The sequence below is a fragment of the Microcaecilia unicolor genome, chromosome 1 (genome assembly GCF_901765095.1).
Source record: "Microcaecilia unicolor chromosome 1, aMicUni1.1, whole genome shotgun sequence".
In the NCBI taxonomy this organism is placed as follows: Eukaryota; Metazoa; Chordata; class Amphibia; order Gymnophiona; family Siphonopidae; genus Microcaecilia; species Microcaecilia unicolor.
The window spans coordinates 84,915,148-84,937,035 of record NC_044031.1 but is presented as its reverse complement, the minus strand read 5'-3'; the positions used below and the strand labels follow the sequence as shown (position 1 = coordinate 84,937,035).

The following is a 21,888-nucleotide window of genomic DNA, read 5'->3' as shown; positions in this document are numbered from 1 at the left end:
TACACCACAAACATATAGCAACTGAATTCACACATGTAGATGACACACAGCATTATAAAAACCTGAAAACATTGTACTGAGCAACTGATGCTTGCCCCATATCCCCCTCTTTTCTCCCTTCCCCTCTCCATTCTCTGCCCCATGGCAATGGCGATATCCTTGTTTGACCCGTTTGCAAGCATTGAAGCACCCTGTTGTCCAGGTGAGGTCAGACACAAAATCCAGAAGGCGGAGTGCCAAGTCAAAAGAAGGGTCCTGGGATCTCCAGTAGAGTGTGGGGGGGGAATCCAACAGTAAACATTTCAGTCCTAGTATAGTTAAACTTCTAACATTTGCAGATATTTTATAATTCTTAATTCTAAACAGACCAGTGCATAGATAGGACAGAAGGCAAAATAAACTAATACAGCTCTGCCCTTTTGCCTGCTCAGTTTAAGGTGAAACACAGAGAGCATTACTCATCAGGATAGACTTCAATACTCTCCATAGTACCTCGACCACATAGGGCCAAAATCTATAAATAGCCACAAAATTTGGCACTGATATAATTCAGTGCTCAGTGCTATAAAAGCGCTTCAGGATGAGCACTCTTTATCGAATAACGTTGAGGTCCAAATTCAGAACTCATCTTTGGGCATGAGGAGTTAGGCCAGCTGAAACCCCCTGGTGGAAATCTCGGTGCGCAAAGAGAGCCTGGATCTCCGCTTTTCTGTAACGCTGCACACATCCTTTGTGAACGCCCCTGACCTACCCATTCCCCTCCCATGGCCACACCCCTTTTTGAGTTGCATGCAATCCAATTTAGGCACCTATTGTTACATAGTAGCGTGTAGTCAGGTCTGCTCACAAATCATAATTAGTGAACTGTGCTTCTTAGTTCTAATAATTAAATCATTAGAGCCCATTAACTAATTATTTTGGGTGCTAATCTTGGATCCCTGCCCAATTTTGGGCAGCCAAATTTGTGCGACCTTTATAGAATCTGGGGGTACATAAATGTCCAGGAAAAATAGTTACTGAAGGAAGGCAGTTTGGGGGGGGCTGATTCATGAGGTACCATCTTAACCAGAAGAAAATAATTTGATCAATGTTGCATGAGAAACTCATATGTGAACACAAAAGCTAAGCGGCAAAGGAGTATAAAGAGCTTTTTGTCTATTTTACACAATAGATTTGTGTCATAGGATAAAATATTTCAACTAAGTAGTGTAATTTCTTCTACCTGGGCTCTCAAAAAAGGATTTGTATGTGAAGTAAATGAATGAGACTCAGCAAGTGAAACTTCCATTTTGTGACCATTTTTAAATGTATATATTTATTTAATGTAGTGCTTACTAGACTGTGTTTCACAACCAACAGCAAAGCTGTTAACAATAAAATAAATAGGGACAACCATGACAGAACAGCAACATACAGCCAATAGAGAACATGACCAACGAAGGATAAACTGGGAAATAGACTACTAAAAAATAAAGAACCTAGTAGACTGCCTATATCAGCACGATGGGGCACCGCCATCACTTAAGTCAGCCCTGCCAGAAGTGTAGCCAGGCAGTGGCGTTCCTAGGGGGCTGACACCCGGGGCGGATCGCCGATGCGCCCCGCCCCCCGGATGCAGTGTGACCCCCCCCACGAAAGAACCCCCCCCGGGTGCACGCCGCTGAGGGGGTGCCGCACGCGCCTGTCCTTCGTTCGTACAATGCTCCTTCTGCCCCGGAACAGGAAGTAACCTGTTCCGGGGCAGAGGGAGCATGGAACAAACGAAGGACAGGCGTGCGCTGTACCCCCCCCCCCCCAGCGGCGTGCACCCAGGGCGGACCGCACCCACCGCCCCCCCCCTAGGAACGCCACTGTAGCCAGGTTGAGGTTGCGGGGGGGAACGAAAGTGGACTGCCGATGGCACCAGCGCTTAATTTAAACGTGACAGATTGCATCAAAAATAGGCGCTGTCGCCGTCAGAAGTCCGTTTGAGGGCACAGCCGCTCCCCTGGTGACCCACCTAGCTACACCTCTGAGCCCTACCCCTGATGGCTACCACTTAAAAATATGTTTTAAGCTCCTCTTAAGCTTTCTGTAGGATATAAATTCCCCAATGAAGAGCCTTAAAAGAATGCTAGTTATCTGAAGGTGAGAACCAATTGTTGTTGAAGATTCTTATGTTGAGCACATAATGAATGTTTAGGGCTGTGTGGCATGAAGGATACCCATATAGACTACTTTAAGGATCAAGAGTAAAGCTTTGAACCTAATCCCGAAAGTAACTGTCAGCCAGTGTTGCTCTGTTAGGAATGGTTGGATTTTCTAGCATCATAAAGAAACTTCATACAGGAGATTGGTTGGTTTCATATTACATTTGTAAAAGTTATGTCATGCCCCTCACCTGGTTCAGGAGACTGCTAGAGTCCAGCAGCATTCCTTGCCTAGAGTATTGCGAGTCTACTTCCTGGTTGCTGCACATCCCTTTTATAGCCCTAGACAGGGCGCTGTCAGATAATCTCACTTCCTGGCTAGGAATTTTTAAAGAAGTGCTCTACACTCCACCGGTGCCTTGGCAACAGGCTTCTAGAGATGTGCTTTCTCCAGTGTTTGTTGCCTCCCAGTTCCAGTCCTTCAGCCCTGTTAGCTCCTGCACCTGGTCATGCTTGTTCCAGTCTTCCAGCCCTGCTTGTTCCAACTTCCAGCCCCATTTGTTCCTGTATCCAGCCCTCCAGCCTTGCCTGTTTCTGCTTCTAGCCCTGCCCGTTCCGGTGTTCCTGCCTTCCTCTGTTCCTGCTTGCCTGCCCTGTCCTGTTCCTGAGGTCCAGCCCATCTGGTCCCATCTTGTCCTGTCCAATGTGTCCTCCTTCTACCAAAGGCTGTTTTAAAAGCCAACCTCCTGACAGTCCCAGTCCTGTCTAGGCACCGAGCACTGGTCAGTTTTGGGATCCTAGTTCTAGCACACAACTCAACTGGTTAACAAGCCAATCGGCACCGATAATTGGATGTTGACAAGCAAGTATCAGCGCTAATTGGCACTAATTAGAATTTATGAGCACTATTCACTAAGCATCCTATATAATAATTTGCACCTCCAACATTCTACGTCTGGATGCCTGGGTTCATAACATCCATTCCCACTCATTGCCCCCCCCCCCTCGCATCAAAACGTAATGACATCAGAGGGCGGAACAATGAGGGGGAAGGGAACGCTGGAGGCGAGATGATGTCAGGAGCAGAGAATCGCGGGACATTGGGGGAGGGAGGGAGGAAGGGGAGGGCAGGGCAGAGGAGAATTGATGGACATGGATGGGATGGGAGGACAGTCATAGGTGCCCCGTATAAGAGGCTGCTGCCCCCCCCCCCCCAAACACAGGGCTGCCTGGCGCAGCAGCGCTGCAGCCAGGCAGCTCTCGGACGGTCCCTCCGCTCCTTCCTGCCCTCTGCTCCCCGATCGATAGCCCTCCTCTCCGTTCCTCCCCCCCCCCCTTGCATGTGTTTAACCCTTTTTGCTTTCAGGCGCAGCGATGGCAGTGAAGAGGACAACACAGCGGGCTCGCCTCCAGCTTCTCCCTTCCCTCACACAGTGTCCCGCCTTCTGCGATGATGCATTTCCTGTATCCGCGAGGGCGGGACACTGTGTGAGGGAAGGGAGAAGCTGTGTTGTCCTCTTCATTGCCGTCGCTGCGCCTGAAAGTAAAAGGGTTAAATGCGCGGGGGGGAGGAACGGAGAGTAGGGCTCTCAGGGAGCTGAGGGAGGGCAGAGAGAATCACTGGACATGGATGGGAGGGCAGGGGGAGAGAAGAGATGGCTGGAATTGGAGAGGAGGGCAGGGGGAGAAGAGATCGCTGGACAGGAGAGAAGGGGACTCTGGAATTTGTTGCCGGAGAATGTAGTAAAAGCAGTTAGCTTAGCTGGGTTTAAAAAAGGTTTGGATGGCTCCCTAAAGGAAAAAACAAAAACCAAAAAGGCAACAATCTGCTTACTAAGGTAAGTACAGACTAAAAAAGCAGACTGGTAAAAATAACAAAGTTTAATGAAACAAAACACAGAGGTGAGTAAAACAATACTTGGGGAAAATCCACTGCTTACTTTTAGAATAAGCAGCATAACATGTATTGTACTGTATTGGGATCTTGCCAGGTACTTGTGAATGGATTGGCCATTGTTGGAAACAGGATGCTGGGCTTCATGGACTTTCAGTCTGTCCCAGTATGGCAATACTTATGTACTTACATAATTAATAGGTGACCTCTAGGTGCCTAATTATATGCACAGTGTTATACAATTCACTTCCATGTTTGCAAAATCACCAGTTATTGAGCTAGATTGTATTTGTGGCGCCCAAAAAATCAGTACTGATAAAGCGCTATTCTATAAGCCACGCTTAAAGTTAGGCGAGGTTTATAGAATAGCGCTTACACCCAGGAATCGCACGTAACCTTAGGCGCAGCCATTTGCACCAACTGAAACATGGTACAAACGTATGTGCCTACATTAGGCACTTATTCTTGTTATTCTATAACAACACACGTTAATTTTAGGAATGCCCCCATTCCGCCCCTGACCCTCCCATTTCCAAGCCCCCTTTTTGAAATCATGTATAAAATGTAATCAAATTTAATTCATGCCAATAATTGTTTGTTAAAAATCCAATTACTGGTGCTTATTAGCTTGTTATTTAATTAAATTGGGTATGCACCCAAATTTACACGTGCAATTTTTAGAGACTTTTATAGAATTAGGGGGACACTGATCATGCAAATACTAGCACTAACATGTTCAAAACTCCCAGTGATGTGGCTCTGTTTTTTAACATATTCCTTTCTAAAATGGCTATTGCTGCTGTACATGAAAACAGTAATGGAATTGAAAAATGCGTGGGATAAACACAAAGGAATCCGGTTTAGAAGAAATGGAACCAAAGAAGCTTAGTGGAGATTAGGTGGCACCACCGGTAACTGGGAAGCAAAGCCAGTTCTGGGCAGACATCTTTGGTCTGTGCTCTGAATGTGGCTGGACAGACTCAGCTTCAGAAGTTGGAGAACAAGGCCAATGCTGGGAAGACTTCTACGGTCTGTGTCCTGTTCATGGCTGAATAGATTTGGATGGGCTGGAGTGGAGCTTTTCAGGGGCTTCAACGTTATCTTCAGAAATTTAGAACAAGGACCATGCCGGGCAGACTTCTCTGGTCTATACCCTGAAAATGGCAAGGACAAATCAAGATCAGGTATACATGTGAAGTATTACATCATACCTTAGGTAATGAGTTTATCTTGTTGGGCAGACTGAAGGGACAGTACAGGTCTTTATCTGTGTCATCTACTATGTATGTCACTATATACATGTTAGAAACTGCATGCAGATTTCCCGTGCCCTTATACAGATTTAACAAAAGGTTCAATGGAATTCAATGGAAATTGTTTACATCTGCACTCAAATGTCCTTTTTCCTACCTAGATAATGTATGCAAAATTGAGTTTCATATGTATAAGCTAGTCCAATAAAAAGGTACCGCCTGTTATGTTTGCTGAAGTAGTGAGCCCTTGGTTCGTAGTGAACTATGATAGACTGATCTCAGGCCAGAAGCCAACATGAGCAGCAAGACTAGAAACTCAGGCAAAGGGAGAGCAGGAGACAGGCGTTCCCAGAAACAGGGAGAATAACTAGACCTCACTGATGCCGGGCCAGAGACCACGCCTCACAAGGCCCATTCTAAAACACTGAAGCAGTGGCTTCACTGGAACTCACTCATGCTCTGAAGCAAGCGGATAGCTATTCAGACAAAAGGCGAAGTGTATCTGGAATCTACACAGATAAAAAGTGGAGAGCTTCACTGGAACCCACTCAGACAAGAAGCTTAAGACAGGCAGCGAAGCCACACAAACAGAAGCTGAAGACTTCTCAGGAACCCACAGAAGGCAGGCAGCGTAGCTGGAACCCACACAGACAGAAGATGAAGAAGCGTAGCTGGAACCCACACAGACAGAAGATGAAGACTTCTCAGGAACCCACACTCACAGAAGGCAGGCAGCATCTCATGACCCACAGAACTGGAAAGCACACAGGGCAGCTAACAGCACAAAAGTGCCGAGGCCAGACTCAGCTGGGGTTAAATGCCCCACCAGCGTTGTTCCACGTCTGACGTCACTGCAGGCACGTACTTTGGATGTCCACCCCCGCGGGCTTCGATGATGCTCCCAGACGGCGGCGTACAGGCTTTTCCAGATGCATGAGGGCTTCCCCATGTCTGGTCTGGGGGTCATGGTAAGACCGTGACACCACCTTATAACATGTTTGCCTTGTGGATTGTTTTCTGGAATTTATAAGGAAAAGAAAATAATTTAAGCCCCCACATATCTATAAATATATTCCTGTGTCCTAGATAAAGTACTGTGGTTGCCTTGTTCATCCATCTGATTATATAGAAATAAAGGCTAATAAATGTGATTTAATTCCGGCTGAGGGGAGATATGATAGAGATCTATAAAATAATGAGTGCAATAGAATGGATGGATGTGACTCGCATGTTTACTCTTTCCAAAAATACTAGGACTAGGGGGCACACAATGAAGCTATTAAGTAGTCATTTGAAAACAAATCGGAGAAAATATTTCTTCACTCAATGTGTAATTAAACTCTGGAATTCGTTGCCAGAGAATGTGGTAAAAGCAATTAGCTTAGCAAGGTTTAAAAAAGGTTTGGATAACTTCCTAAGATGGACTTGGAGTAAATCCACTGCTTATTTCTAGGATACTGCCAACAAATGCAGCTGTACTCTACTAGTACTAAAGTCAACACTCACAAAGTTAGTAGAGAACTACCGGGAGTACCAGTATATTGGAGGTTTAAGGGCAAAGTCTCATTTCAACATTGCAGCTACTCTTTGCGTTATTGCTGCGGTTTTATAATCATAGACTTACACCCACCATCCTTCCACTGGTCTTCATTGGTAGCTAACCTCTTTTTATCAATTTTTTTTCTTTTTTTCTTTCACTTTTATGCTAGCTACTAGCACATTAATTGTTTAAACCGTCACTTATCTTGCATCTGAATGCCGTCAGACAAGCACACCCCAACAGGAGCCTGTTTCGCCCGCCTGGCTTTCTCAAGGGGAACTGCAACGTGCTGTCTCCGACTACAAGGTATCTATTCGCTAACTTCTTCTTGCTGATATTTCTAGGATATGCAGCAAAAAATCTATTTTACTGTTTTGGGATATTGCCAGACACTTGTAACCTGGATTGGCCACTGTTGGAAACAGGATACTGGGATTGATGGACCTCTGGTCCGTCCCAGTATGGCACTTATGTTCTTATATTTTGTGGGGGGAGGGGTTGTTTGCTTTTGTTTTTATTTATTGGTTATTTGGTTAGATTCAGGAATGACATTGGAAATTCATGTAAATTATTTGGTTAGAAATTGCCTCAAAGATTGAAAGTTGTTTTTTTTGTGATAAATATCATTAACAGTTCCTTATCCAAGCATTGATTCTTTCCTTACTTGACTATTGTAATATTTCTTTATTGGGGTTACCAGCTAAACAATTACAGTGAATCCAGGCCCTTCAGAATGTGCCTGCTAAACTGGTCTTACGTAGCATCTGTCCTAGGTACCTGAAAAATTTGGTATGAGTACATCAGACACCATGTTCTTTAAGCTCTTCAAGGGAACTTTTATTGGCATTACCATGTAAACATTGTTGTTTAATGAGTACAATAAGGACATTATTTGGGAAAGCTCCTGGAATGTGGAATGGTTTTTACCATCAAATATTGTACCAAACTGTGGTAGCGAATCCCGCTTGGCAATGCCAACGAAGCCCATTCAAAGTGCTGGGAATCGCTAGTGCACTTTAGTAAAAGGAGTCCTAAATGTTGTTTTGGCAAGCTTTAAAGACTTGCCTCCTTGTTTATTAATCCGCACTAGTGGTTCCCACACGGCAATGTCGACACAGTCCATTCAAAGTGAATGGGCTGTGTTGGCATTAGTGCACGGCAGCCGCTGGCTCAGCTTAGTAAACAGGGAGGGTTGGTTATTCCAAAAATATCTGTTGATTTGTATATCTAAATGACCTGTTTTTGTTTTTCATGTTTTTTAAAACATTTATTACTATTTTTAAATAATGGAGGAGTAGCCTAGTGGTTAGGGCAGTGGACTTTGATACTGGTGAACTGAGTTTGATTCCCATTGCAGCTCCTTGTGACTCTGGGTAAGTCACTTAACCCTCCATTGCCCAGGGTACAAAAATAAGCACTTGTGTACATAATCAGTAAACCACTTTGATTGTAACCACAGAAAGGTGGTATCATTCCCTTTCCTTGAATGATGCTTTTTTTTTTTTTAACTGTTGTAACCTGCTTTGAAACTGAAGGTTAAGCAGCATATAAGTGCCAGAATTAAAATAAATTACATTTAATAGTCTTTATTTCTATGCAATCAGATGGATGAACATGGCAACAACAGTATTTTAGCTAGGACACAGGAATATATGTATAGAGATGTGGCAGCTTAAATTATTTTCTTTTATTTCTAAATTCCAGAAAATAATACACAAGACAAACTTCTTAGGGAAAAACAGAACAAAATTACAGCCACACTTGTAAAGAGGAAGAAAAAAAACCTTAACAATAATTTGCTCTACATTAGACCACTATGAGGGGGAGGGAAGAGATAGAAATGAAAGGCATAAAATGCTAGAAAAACACATCAAAAAAGAGAAAAGCAATAACATGACCTTCTAAACTCTCAAATTAGTATTCATGCAAACTTCCCAAGCTCAACCTGAACCTCACAGAAATCTTCTGTAAGCCCAAAAAAGCTCTTAATTGCTTGGAGTAAAGCAGTTTTTCCCAAGTCGATCCTGGAGTACCCCCTTACCAATTAGGTTTTTAGGATATCCACAATGCATGAGTGATTTGCATATACTGTCTCCATTGTATGCAGATCTCTTTCATGCATATTCATTGTGGATATCCTGAAAACCTGACTGGCAAGAGTGTACTCCATGACCAACTTGGGAAACACTGGGGGCTTCTTTTACAAAGCCACGCTAGTGATTCCTACGTAGCAAATGAGAGGAAGCCCATTGGAACTGAAAGGGCTTCCTCTCATTTGCCACACTGAGAATCGATAGCGCAGCTTTGTAAAAGAGGCCTTGGAGTAAAGAACAAATATTTCACAACAGAGTAACCAACCAAGCACTTGAGTGGCCAATACAATAAAATTTCTAAGGCCTTAAGGCAAAAAAAAAAAAAGCTTTCCTTCTCTCCTGAATAGTTTTTGTCACATCTGGATAAAACCATATCTTCTAGTACAAAAATAAAGCCTTGTTGTTGTCATTTTGTTTTTGTTTTATTGGTGTCTCTGCAGTTACTCCATGGACAATATGCAGTCATAATAGATTTATCAAGCTGAAGCAATCTTACAAATAGAAAGCATGAAGTATATATTCTGTATAAAGCTAGGTCATTGGAGCTTTGTAGTTTTTAATGAAAGCTTTGATCCCTACAGAGAAATACAAATTCCAAGCAAATCCACTAGCCATCAACTAGCCTATACTTTCTTTGTAGGAAATAATTTTGACAAGTCTAAATAAATCCCAAGAAACTGCACATTCTATCAAGGGAAATTACTGTTTCTAATGTACAAAATTACAGTGAATTGTTCATTTTTGTACACTGAAGTCAGACTCACAAGTGTCGAACTCTCTCTCTCTCTCTCTGCCCTTTCTCGACTCCTTATTTTCATCCTTATTTTTAAAAGGTCTATTTATTATGAACTGGTTGATCCTAAGTTGTCATTAATAGATGATTACTCTGTTACTGAAGCTCTTGATTTATGAAATTCCTCTTTACTATCATCTTTAGATGAGATTGCTCCCGTGACTAATTTTGTGAAAAAAAAGGATTTGAGTTGCACCTTGGTACTCGTTGCAGTTAAGAACAGAAAAATGCTCTTTGTAAAAATTAGAATATGTGTGGAGAGAAATACCTTGTCCCCAGATAAAGTCAGATTATTTTGAAGCCCTAGGCAACTGTCAGAAATCTACTAAGCTGGCTAAAAAGAATTATTATTGTGACCATCAGATTTTGACATTCTCATCTAATTCCTGTGACTTATTTAAAGTTGTTTCTAAGATGACTTCTGTGCCTTTACCCCAAATGTCAGATCTACCTTAGTGTCAAATGTCAGCAGAAGGTTGTAAATATTGTTTCATCATTTGATCCTTTGATTATTCTTAATGTGGATACTGATTTTGATGTAACCTTAAATTGGGACACTTTTTCTATAGCTACATCTACTCAGATTTCAGATGTCATGAAGGGGCCCTTTGACAAAGCGGCAGTAGAACCACCGCAGTTTTGTTGCATGTCAAATTGGGACCCACAGGAGCCCGGCAGTAGTTCCCACCCCACCCCCAGTACGCCCCATTTCCAGTGCTACAGAAATATTTTGTAGTTTTGTAGCATCAGAGCTTTCCCAGCGGTAATCTGGCAGCACTGTCAGGTGCTAGGTTACTGCTGGGATAGTACAGAAGCTCTTACCATCACCTAAATAAGTGGCAGTAAGGGCTCCCCCTGGAAATGGCTGCGCGCCAATCCCTGTGATTAGTGCATGGCCATTTCCTTTAAAAAAAAAACAGCATTTTACCCACTGCATTAAAAGGTAGTCTTGGCACACGTCAAAAACAGACGTCGACGCTACTTCAGGTCCCCTTTTACCACAGCTTGGTAAAAGGGGCCTTAAATCTTTAAATAATTCAGCTTGTATTTTAAATATTTATTTTATGTCAGTCATGAAAGCATTAATACATTTTATTTTGCTGATTGTTGCATGTGTTGTGAATAAATCTTAATATAAAGGAGTAGTGCCTCTGTATTGAGACAGGAAACTGTTAGACCTCTGTTACAAACAGAAAGTTTGATCAACTTATTCCTGGCAATTATCATCCTATTTCTTGAGAGAATAGTTTTATCTCAATTATAACCTTTCATTGATGGAAAAATGAAGTTTGGACCTTAATCAGATTGAATATCATTTTAAGCACAACACTGAGACTCTATTATTATCTGTATTGGATTCTGTGTGATCGGGTTTTGACAGAGGAACTGACTATCTGATGGATGCCGTAGACATTGCAGCAGTGTTTGATACTTTGAACCATGATTTGTTACACATCATTTGTCTGCTTTGGGGTTCTCAGGGACCATTTGAAATTGGTTTAAATCTTTTCTGTCTGATAGACAATTTCAGGTGTCTATCGGTACTGATAAGTCTGGAAGAATATTTCTCCTAGGGTATTTCAAGATTCATCTCTATCTGCCCTGCTTTTTAACATTTATATGGCACCCATTTGCAGAGTTCTGGGGTGCCTGGGAGTAATTTATCGCCTTTACACTGATGGCATTCAGGGTTTTTTTTTCCTATTGAAAAATCATTTTCTGATTCTCTTGCTTTTCTGTTATTATGTCTGAGAACTTTGAATTCTTGGCTATCATCAAGTAAGTTTTCTTTAAATCTTGCTAAGACTCAGATTTTATTTATTTCTAGTTCCTTTGATGATGATGTTCCAACTTCTTTTTCTCTTCAATGTGATTGATATCCCCATTATAAAGGAATTGCAATACTTGGGTACAACCTTAGACTCATCTTAATCAATGAAGTCACATCTAAAAGCGGTGGTCCAAAAAGTGTTGGCTGCTATAGGGTTCATATTTCAAAGGAGAAAAACATCTAATAAAATGGTATAAAGTGCTATTTGGATGTTTTTCTTCCCAAAACATCCAAATCACTATTTTCAAAACCTATTTTGGGATGTTTTTCTATGCAGTCCGTTGGAAGTGCATCCAAATCACAAGGGGGTGTGTTGGGGGGGGGGGGTGTTAAGGGTGGAATGTGGGCGTTTCTAACACTTAGAACATTTTTCTGCCATAATAGAACAAAACAAAAACATCCAGGGCTAAAAGTTGGACTTTTTAGTCTAGATCTGTTTTAATAATGACTAAGCCACAATAAAATGCCATGAATGACCAGAAGACCACTGGAGGAATAGAGGAATGTCTCTCCCTTATTCCCCAGTACTCACTGACCCCCTCCCACCCCCCAAAGATGTCAATGAAACAGTACATACCAGTTTCTATAACAGCATCAGATGTTATGGCCAGTCCTATTAGAGCAGTGAGCAGGTCCCTGGAGTAGCCTAGTGGTCAGTGCAGTGCACTGTGGAGAAAGGGACTCGGGCCCATAACCCTTATTCCCCCAGTGGTCACTGAACACCTTCTCACCCTCTTCCCCCTCCAAGATGTGAAGCCCCAGGTACAAAAAAACTTAGATTGTGAGCCCTCTAGGGACAGAGAAAGTATCTGCATATAATGTGTACAGTGCTGCGTATGTCTAGTAGCTCTATAGAAATGAGTAGTAGTAGTAAACAGTACATACCAGCCTCTGTCAACTTCAGATGTTATTGCCAATCCCAGTAGATCAACAAGTAGGTCCCTAGACTAGCCTAGTGGTCGGTGCAGTGCACTGTAGAGAAGGAGACCCAGGGCCCATATCACACTCTAACTGTTACACTTATGGTGGAAAGTGTGAGTCCTCCAAAACCCACCAAAAACCTACTGTACCCACGTATAGGTAACATCTGTAGACATAGGGACTATTGTAGAGTTGTATAGTTGGGTACAGTAGAATTTTGGTGGATTTTGAAGGATTCCTCATACAGTGCTGCCAAAACCCTCTGCGTACATTGGCATCTCTTTTTGGAACTCTCTACTTTTGTCTCTTAGATTAGAAAGCAGCTATTCGAGCTATTTTTGTTTAGTAAATCATCTTATTTTACTTAGAATAGGTATTATTTTTGACCCCCCCCCCCCCAAATTGTTTTTCTGCTTTTTTTATGTAGCCCTTGTATTATTATCTTGTGCTTACATGATATTCCCCCCCCCCCCCCCCCCATTTTCTAAGCCTCGCTAGCGGCTGCCGTACGCTAATGCTGACACAGCTCATTCACTTTGAATGGGCTATGTTGGCAGTGCCACGCAGCTTAGTAAACAGTGGGGGGTTGTATTTTGTTTTGTTACTTTGTATATCACATTGGACCCAACTGGTAAAATAGTGGTTAATAAAACGTTTATTAGCATTAACATAATGGGATAATGTAAGATGTGTACCTGGGACCTTTTATGTGGAGTCCACTGAAGTAAACTCCTAGTGTGCCCTACTGTTCTGCTGGGATGTCTGTGTGGTCAGTCTACTAAGAATGTTGCCTCCCTCTCCCCCCACCCCTTCATATATCCCAACGGCTTGTTTTTGTGCATTTTTCCCTTGGACTTTTTTTTTTTTTTTTTTTTCAAAAATGGTCACAAAAGAAAAACACACTGAGCACAAAACATCTACAAAATGTCTAGGAAATGGCTATTTTTGAAACAAAAAGCTTTTTCTGGTTTGAAAATTGCTGTTTGCCACTTGATTTTTTGAATGAAACATCCAAAACCGGATTTAGACATCAAAAATCCCCTCCACATGTGATTGATGTTTTGCTTTATTGAGTATGTTTGTTGTAACCCACCCAGATTGACGGTGTGGGATATAAATAATTTTAACTAAATAACTACATTCTTTTGTATTAAATACTATGGGGTCAATATTAGCAGGAGAGGCTCTTGCCCAGTTAAACCACCTGTGTGGAGCTATCCACTGCAACTCTTAACCGTATATAGACGTTAAATATCAATACTAACCACCTAAGCCAAAACCAGTCATTCAGTGGCCAGTCTGGGCATGGAGATGGGCAGAGTCAGCACTTAACCGGTTAAGTGCCGATATTCAGCCTTTAAAGGGTAAAAATCATCTGGCAACAAACGCTGAGACGCTCAAAGGAATATAATGAGCGCCTCTGTGTTTACTGTCAGCTGATTTCTACTGCGAGCTAAAAACACTACCATGGCTTAGTAAAAGACCCCCAAAGTTAGCCGGTCAAATTGGACAATATAAAAAGCAGTTGTATATTTGGCGGGTTTAATTTAACAGGTTAAAGGGTGAATATTGGCACTTAACCTGTTAAATTACCGGCTCTCCACACAAACTCGGATATTTATTGCCAGTACCTGGATATGGACCAGCACTGAATATCCGGGCATAATTTTGGTGATGGTGTGTTTAAAAAAACGCTAACTGCCACCATCTGAATAGTCCCCCTCCCTCCATCTTTTTTTTTTTTTAATTCTGTGCCCATTTTCTGTTAGATGGATGATCTGACTGTTCTTTTTACTCCTTTTGCCCTTTCCCTTTTATATGTTTAACAAGAATTTACACGTATTGTTTCACCTTTAAGTGAACTCTAGCTTATTTTCATGGTCTTCTACTTAAGCTAAAGCATTTACAATGTCTCCTCTCCTCTAGCCACCAGCCCAGTTTCAGCCTGTTTTTCAGAAAATTAAATGCCGTGCTGCTGCATACAAGGGTGCCAGTATGCAATACATTTATATATGACAGTTTAGACAGACTATTAATTATGACACAGAGCTAGTGGCAGTGCATAGACCAATAAATTTGTTGAGGAGTAATTTTTCAAGCACAAATGTTCATTTCATTTTCTTACCAAAGACTAACATGGCTAATCCACTGGGAGATAGGTCTTTTATGATAGTTTCTGATTTTCAGTTATACCCAAAACACCCAAATAAAACACCCTTGAACAGGAATTTGGGCTTTTCTGTTATAACCCAAAAAATCTTGAAAAATCATCCATTCCTCATGCTCCAATGATATCACCCAGTGCTGCCTCTGCAGCTGGGTGACATCATCAGAGCTGGGTGACATCATCAGAGCTGGCCACTGTAGGATCGTCCCTTGGCAGTGGCACAAGCTTGTTGTTCTATTCCTGCCACTTTCTGCTGTTTCACCCTTAACAAGGGTTGCATCAGGGGCTTGTATTTAAAATACTGTCAATAAATATATATATATATATATATATATATATAATATTTTAGAATAAATCATAAATAAAAAAAACATGAGAAAATAGGTAAGATGATATGTCCTGTCATTTAACCATCTGTCAAATGATTTGTTTAGGATAACGAAAAGGCACTGGCATATTGTTCTAAGCATTGATCATTTTTCAAAAAAGATTTGATGATTGCTTATAAGAGAGAAAAAATACCTAAGGGACATATTTGTGCTTTCTGCATCACCATCTGAAAGCACACCTAGACAAAGAATGTCTATTGGCCATTTTAAGTGTGGGGCTTGCTCCATCTGCATTGTTAATCTGGACAAATTTTTGATAAAACAATTCTCCAATTGTGTAATGGTGGGAGTGGTCTACACAGCTGTCTATCCATTCAACCTTATATATATATTGGAAAAAGCAAATTAAGTTTCACCACCAGGATTATTGAACATAAGAGTGCCATCAAAAGAAAGGCTATTGAGAAGCCACTTGTTGAACACGCAATACAAGTGAAACATGTTTTTGAGGTCTGTAAGTTTTTTTGTGCTGGCTGCACCGCCAAGATAGTAGAGAGAAGGAATTTTGGAAAATTGCTACTTCAGATAGAACAGAGACTTATATTTAAATTCCAGTGGCACCAAATGGAGTTAATATGGAACTGGATCTATCATTATTTCTGTAAGATGTTCTACTGTGAGTATCCCTTTTACATATGCTTATATTACAGTCTATGAAACCAGTAGGTGATACTCTTTTGAACACACCTCTGGGGTATCTTATAAACACACACACACACATATATCAAACATATAAATGGCGAGTGACCGTACTCACTCGCAAATGCGCAGTAGAGACCTTCTCTGCCCCGCCCCCACGTCAATACGTGATGACGGGGGGGCGGAATACAGAGGGTCTGTACTGCGCATTGCTGAGGGAGGGACACCGCCGTTTAACGCTCCCCCCACCCGAGTCGTCGCCGCCACCCACCTTCTACCCGGTCGGGCCCTCGCTCCACTATTGAAACAGCGAGGGTCCGGGAACGCAGCACTGAGCTCTGCTGAGCTGCCGACATCGCCCTTCCTTCTTCTTCTCTGCCTCTGTCTCGCCTTCGACGATGTTACGTCACACGAGGGCGGGACAGGCAGAGAAGAAGAACGAAGGCCGACGTCGGCAGCTCAGCAGAGCTCAGTGCTGCGTTCCCGGACCCTCGCTGTTTCAGTAGCGGAGCGAGGGCCCGGCCGGGTGGAAGGTGGGTGGTGACGGCTCGGTGGGGGGGCGTGAACTCGGAGGGGGAGGGGCAGCGGCGAACTCAGCGGTGGGGGCGGGCCTTTCAACCCCCCCTTCCTATAATAGCCTGTTTTTACGGGCTCAAAGTCTAGTATATATATATACATACAGTGCACTCCATTTAAGTGCATGTCGGATAAGCGCATGCTCTGCTTAACTGCATGCCGTACTTCGGTCCTGTTTTTGGCGCAATCAATTTCTATGGGGACAAACCGGTTTAGCGCACCACTGATAAGTGCAAGATTCGCTTATATGCATGGTTTAAGACCGCTCCTCCGCAGGAAAGACTCCGCATAAGCACGTGCACGGAATATGGAAGCCGATTGGCGCATGCAACCGACGAGATTTCAAATTTACCACCTCTTTAACTGCTACAGGCAGAATAAGCGAAAAAAGTTGTTAGAGTGTACACTGGAGTCGTCGTCGCGCAACTGTAAGACTAACTCTGGCTGAACGAATAGAAGTTCTTAAAAAATTAGAAAACAAACAAAGTCAAGCATCTATTGCTAAAGAATATGGTGTCAATCCCAGTCAAATTTCACGTATCTTGAAGCAGAAAGGCCAGCTTCTGGAAGACTGGCAAAACAATACAAATCCACACCGGAAACGAAAACGGACAGGAAAAGCTGAGAAGGTAGAAGATGCTCTTCTTCGGTGGTTTTCTCAAGTCAGGAGCAGACAGTTTTCTGTCAGTGGTCCACTGCTTATGGAGAAAGCTAATCAGCTAGCTGAAAGTCTTGGACTAACTTAATTCAAAGCCACTGTTGGATGGTTGGAAAGATGGAAGGAGAGGAACAACATAAAATTCAAGAAACAGCATGGTGAAAAACAAGACGCTGATGACTTTGGCGCTGAAAATTGGGTTGTTTCAGTTCTTCCTAACATCTTGAATGAGTTTGCACTTCGTGACATTTTCAATGCTGACGAAAACGGTCTCTACTGGCAAGTGATTCCTAATGGAACACTTGCATTCAAACAAGCCGAAACTACAGGAGGTAAAATGTCAAAGGACCGACTGACGATCCTCGTTTGCTGCAATATAGAATGGAGTGAGAAGTTGAAACCACTCGTCATTGGAAAGAGCAAACAGCCCCGTTGCTTCAAGGATGTTAAGCGACTTCCTGTGTCATACGAGGCTAACGCAAATTCATGGATGACTGGGGAAATTTGGAAACAGTGGCTAAAGAAGTTAGACACTAGAATGCGGGCACAAAAGCGTCAAATTTTGCTGCTTTGTGATAATTGTGCTGCAGACAGTGATGATGTCAGGCTGTCTAACGTCAAGGTGGTCTTCCTGCCACCAAACACCACCTCTCTGATCCAACCTATGGATCAGGGCATAATAGCCAATTTCAAACAACATTTTCGGGCTCTTGTGCTACGTCGTCTGATGAGCATTATGGATGACCTGACTGGCAAGGATAAATGTGCTGTTGAACTGGCTCGTAATCTATCACTGTTGGATTCCCTACATATGCAGAAAGAAGCCTGGAATCATGTTACACAGGCAACCATTGTGAACTGCTACAAGCGGGCAAGCTTTGTTAGGGATGTGGAGAGGGACGAAACAGATGCAGCTGTTGCAAACACGTCAGATGAACAGGCTATTGACATCCCAGCCGGTGTTACTGAAGAAGAGTTTCATCACTACATAGCTGTTGATTACGATCTACAAACAGCTGAATACAGCACTGATGTCCAGATATGCGCCTAAATGCAGGCAACGGCTGATGATGAAACAGATGATGAAATGAGCAGCGAGGCACATGCTGACGAAATTCAACAACCTCCTGTCACAAGACACAAGAGTGTACAGAGGACTATGACTGATTACTTCAAGTAAGCCTAACGTCAGTTAACGGAAACTGTATAACGTCAGTTAAAGGAGATTGTATACTGTACGTATAATAAACAGTACTGTACATGTGTTTATCAGATGTCAAGCTTCTTTGGGTCACAATGGTTAAGTGCACGCTCCGGTTAACTGCATGTATTTCTTGGGTCCCAGACCCTTGCACTTAAGCGGATTGCACTGTATATATATTTGTCCTTTCACAAGATCACATTTGCATGTTCTTTTAAATGTCACTATTAACTAATTATTTATATTTATGGATCTCCATTTATGGTCATTTTTTTTTTAATCTATGTATTTTGTTTGGTCTGTTATCAGTGGGGTATTTTATGATTTAATCTAACATTTTTATGTATTTATTGATAGTACTTTAAATGCAAGCTAATGATGCAACCCTTATTAAGGGCGAAATATGGCCATGTCGGGCTTTTAAGTATTTATCTATTTCTTATTTTATTGTGGTGAATAAATTGGAAATTTTTTTAACTTCATTCTTTTGCGATCTGCTGTGTTTTTGCCATGTGGTCTGGATTTTGTAGATCGGTTGCCTACCTGTTTTTTTAGGACCTGCATATTCTTTGCTGTTTTACCAGCTGTGCTGCTGGCACTAGAATGACTTTAAAATGCACGAGACGGCATTTCCTATTCTTACATTTTAAAGGAACCACAGTGCCAGTTGTAGAGCTGGTGAAGCAGCAGGAGTAAGAGCACAAGCTCCAACCACTGTAGTGGGGTAGAAGGGGCTGGCCGCTGCTGAGGATGGGAAAGGGAGGGGAGGGAGGAGCACTGTTGCTGATGCAGGGGGTTGAAAGAGAGGGGACTATGGCTGATGCAGAGAGCTGGAGGGCTGGTACTGAAGTGGGGGAGGGTGAGAACGTGAGGGTACTGCTGTTTAGGGAGCTGTTGCTGATGCAGAGGATTGGGGGAAGGGGAGGCTGATGCTGTTGCTGGGGTTTGGGGATTGGGGAGCTGATGCAGATGCTGGGAAAAGAGAGGACTGATGCTATTCCTGAGGCTTGGAGAAGGGTGGCTTTCACTGGAAAACTGTTTTTTCATGACACCAATAGACTGATTAACCCCTATTTTTTGACCCTGAGAAAGCACCTAATTGCTTAATAATAAACACTTAAATTAAAAAAAAAACTTACATTAAAATTCCAAACTTTGAACATCTAAAATCACAAGCCCTAATTATAGTTCTTTCCAACAATATTACATTAATAGTTATTTCATGTACATTAATTCAGAAGAAAGCAAAAATACTTAGAATTGTCTCTAAACTTGGGTTCTGGTGAAAGGTAAAAGTTTACTTCCAAGATGTGATAGCTGATGATATTGGCCTTCAACCTCTACGTCAGGGGTGTCAAAGTTGTCCTTTAGGATAGCAGATGGTTTGGGTTGTAAAATATTCCTAATAAATATACATGCAATAGATTTGCATACATACCACCTCCATTGAATACAAATATATCTCACACATGTTGATTGGAAATATCCTGAAACCCCAACCTGCTTGCTACCCGTGAGGACTGAACCTGAACACCCCTGCTCTACTAGACATTACTGCATTCATATGTGTTTAGCCATGTAAATAACGTTTAAAGGTTCTTAACCAAATGAAATTCAAGCCAGTCATGATGACTTATTCAGGATTTACCTTAAGTCTACTTAAGCAGACAGACATTCTTTTCTAGTTGAATAGAACCCTTAGCAAATCATTACAATAACCCACTTTAACCTTCTGCATTGAAAAGCTTATCAAGCTTCACATGAATGCATCAAAGGATGATGCTTTGATCCCTTGCAAAGAAAGCATATTCATTACTCTATACAGTCCTTACTGTAAAGAGTCTTTATTAAATATGATTGATTCCACCTTTCTCTAGCTTTTATGATTGTCTTCTTCTCTCACTGTATTTTTAATGAAGCAGGCTTCTGACAGTTCATTTTATGGTTCCATTATACCAAGGATGTCAAACGTTTTTCCTTAGGACCTTGAACAAGTCCTTTTTAAGGACAACAAAACATGTTTGAATTTTACTTTATTTATTTATTTGTGACATTTATATCCCACATTATCCCAAACAAGTTTGAGTTCAATGTGGCTTACAATAAACAGTATAGGATACATAACAAAGAATAATGCATAAGAAAGTAATTTGTTGTAAGAATCCAATTTTACAATAGAATATCATAAACATACTGGATAGCTATGGATGTTTAACATTTAGAAAATCTATTATGAACGAGAAATTGTACATGAGGCAAAGAGAAAGTTAATGGTAAATAGAGTAATAACCAATTCAGGTAATAATTAATTGTTTGAGATATGGTCATTGTTTGTGAGAGTTTGTTTGAATAGGAATGATTTGTATGCAAATGTGTTTTGCACATGTATTTTAAAGATGCTAAAGATTTCTTAGCTGCAGCTGTGAACAAGAGTTTATTTTGCATTTTGCACTGAATTACACAGTATTTATTTGCAGTCAGTCATCTCTATATTAGATAAACAAATTGAAAAGTGTACATTTACATTGTGACACAGTGGCATGATTCCTTTCCTGCAGTGGGGAGAGAGGTGGTAAAGTATGTCTCAAGGTATCAGGTCTGGATAGTTTAGTGGGTGTTAAGTATATGCCAGACTGATGGTATATGTAAACAGAGATAATCTCTGAGTAGTGTATCTATATAGAAAGAGTGTAGGTATGTATCTCTGTATTGCAAAATGGCTTGCTGACAATGACAGCTGCTCTATTTTTTCACTCTCTATTTTAGCCCCATTGCAATATTTTCCAAATATCCAGGGCACAGCAAATTCATTCTATTGAAACTCAAAATACCGCTATATTCATGCCATGCAGCATCACTTTAAATGATGAAACATTGGTTTGCCATTTTCAGAGTATGCTGCAGCCTGAATACAGGGATTCTCTGTCAGGTGTGGATGGACATTTGGCAATATTTGAAGATAAGTACTAAGTATTCAGCTGGTAGAAATTGATTATTACATTGCCTGCCTTTGTTGTATTTTCCTGTCGTCGCTGATACAGTTTTCACTTTGTCTGATTTTCGTAGTGAAGTGGAGGGGTTTTTTTTTAGACTTTTCATGGTTGTGGATTACTTAAGCTCTTTGTAAATTATATGAGCTGTGCAAGGAGTATTTTCAAAGCACTTAGACTTACAAAAAGAACCTATGGAACTTTAAGTCTAAGTGCTTTGAAAATGAGCCCCTTGCGTTAACTCTGAGGTTTTTTTTCTCCACTTCCTTTGGACTTTGTAATCAATATTTCATCATTTAAAGTGAAGCTGCATGGCATGAATATAGCAGTATGTGGGTGTGTTTTTGTTTTGTTTTGTTTTTTGCTCTTGTGATATTTTTGTCTTGATCAAATTCATTCTGCCAGGTCCCTTTTTGAAGTGTCATCTCTTCGTCTATTGATTCATTCATTAGTTATAACCTGTTTACACTACTGCAACTCACTTATGCATGGTATTCCTCAGTATCAATGAAGATGATTTCAGTTAATACAGAACACAGCTGTTCAGCTAATTCATGGAGCTAAAAAGTTTGATAGTGTCACCCCTCTTTTAGTATCAGAACATTGGCTCCCTGTACATTACCGATTAATTTTCGAAACTTTGATGTTAGTACACCAAACATTCTCCATAGGTTACCCTTATTTCTCTACAAATATTTTATCCCACTTTCACCTTCACAAGCTCTTTGATCATCACAGCAAAATTTGGTGGTAGCTTCAAGTCACTTTAAAATTCATTCCCATCGAGCCCACATGTCTTGATTTGAAGTGATTG

The 21,888-nt window shown here is 41.5% G+C and overlaps 1 protein-coding gene across 1 annotated transcript in view; it reads left to right on the top strand.

The window, feature by feature from the left end:
* Positions 1-21,888, top strand: part of ADARB2 (adenosine deaminase RNA specific B2 (inactive)) — a 379,575-nt gene that overhangs the window by 149,371 nt on the left and 208,316 nt on the right. The window lies entirely within an intron of this gene.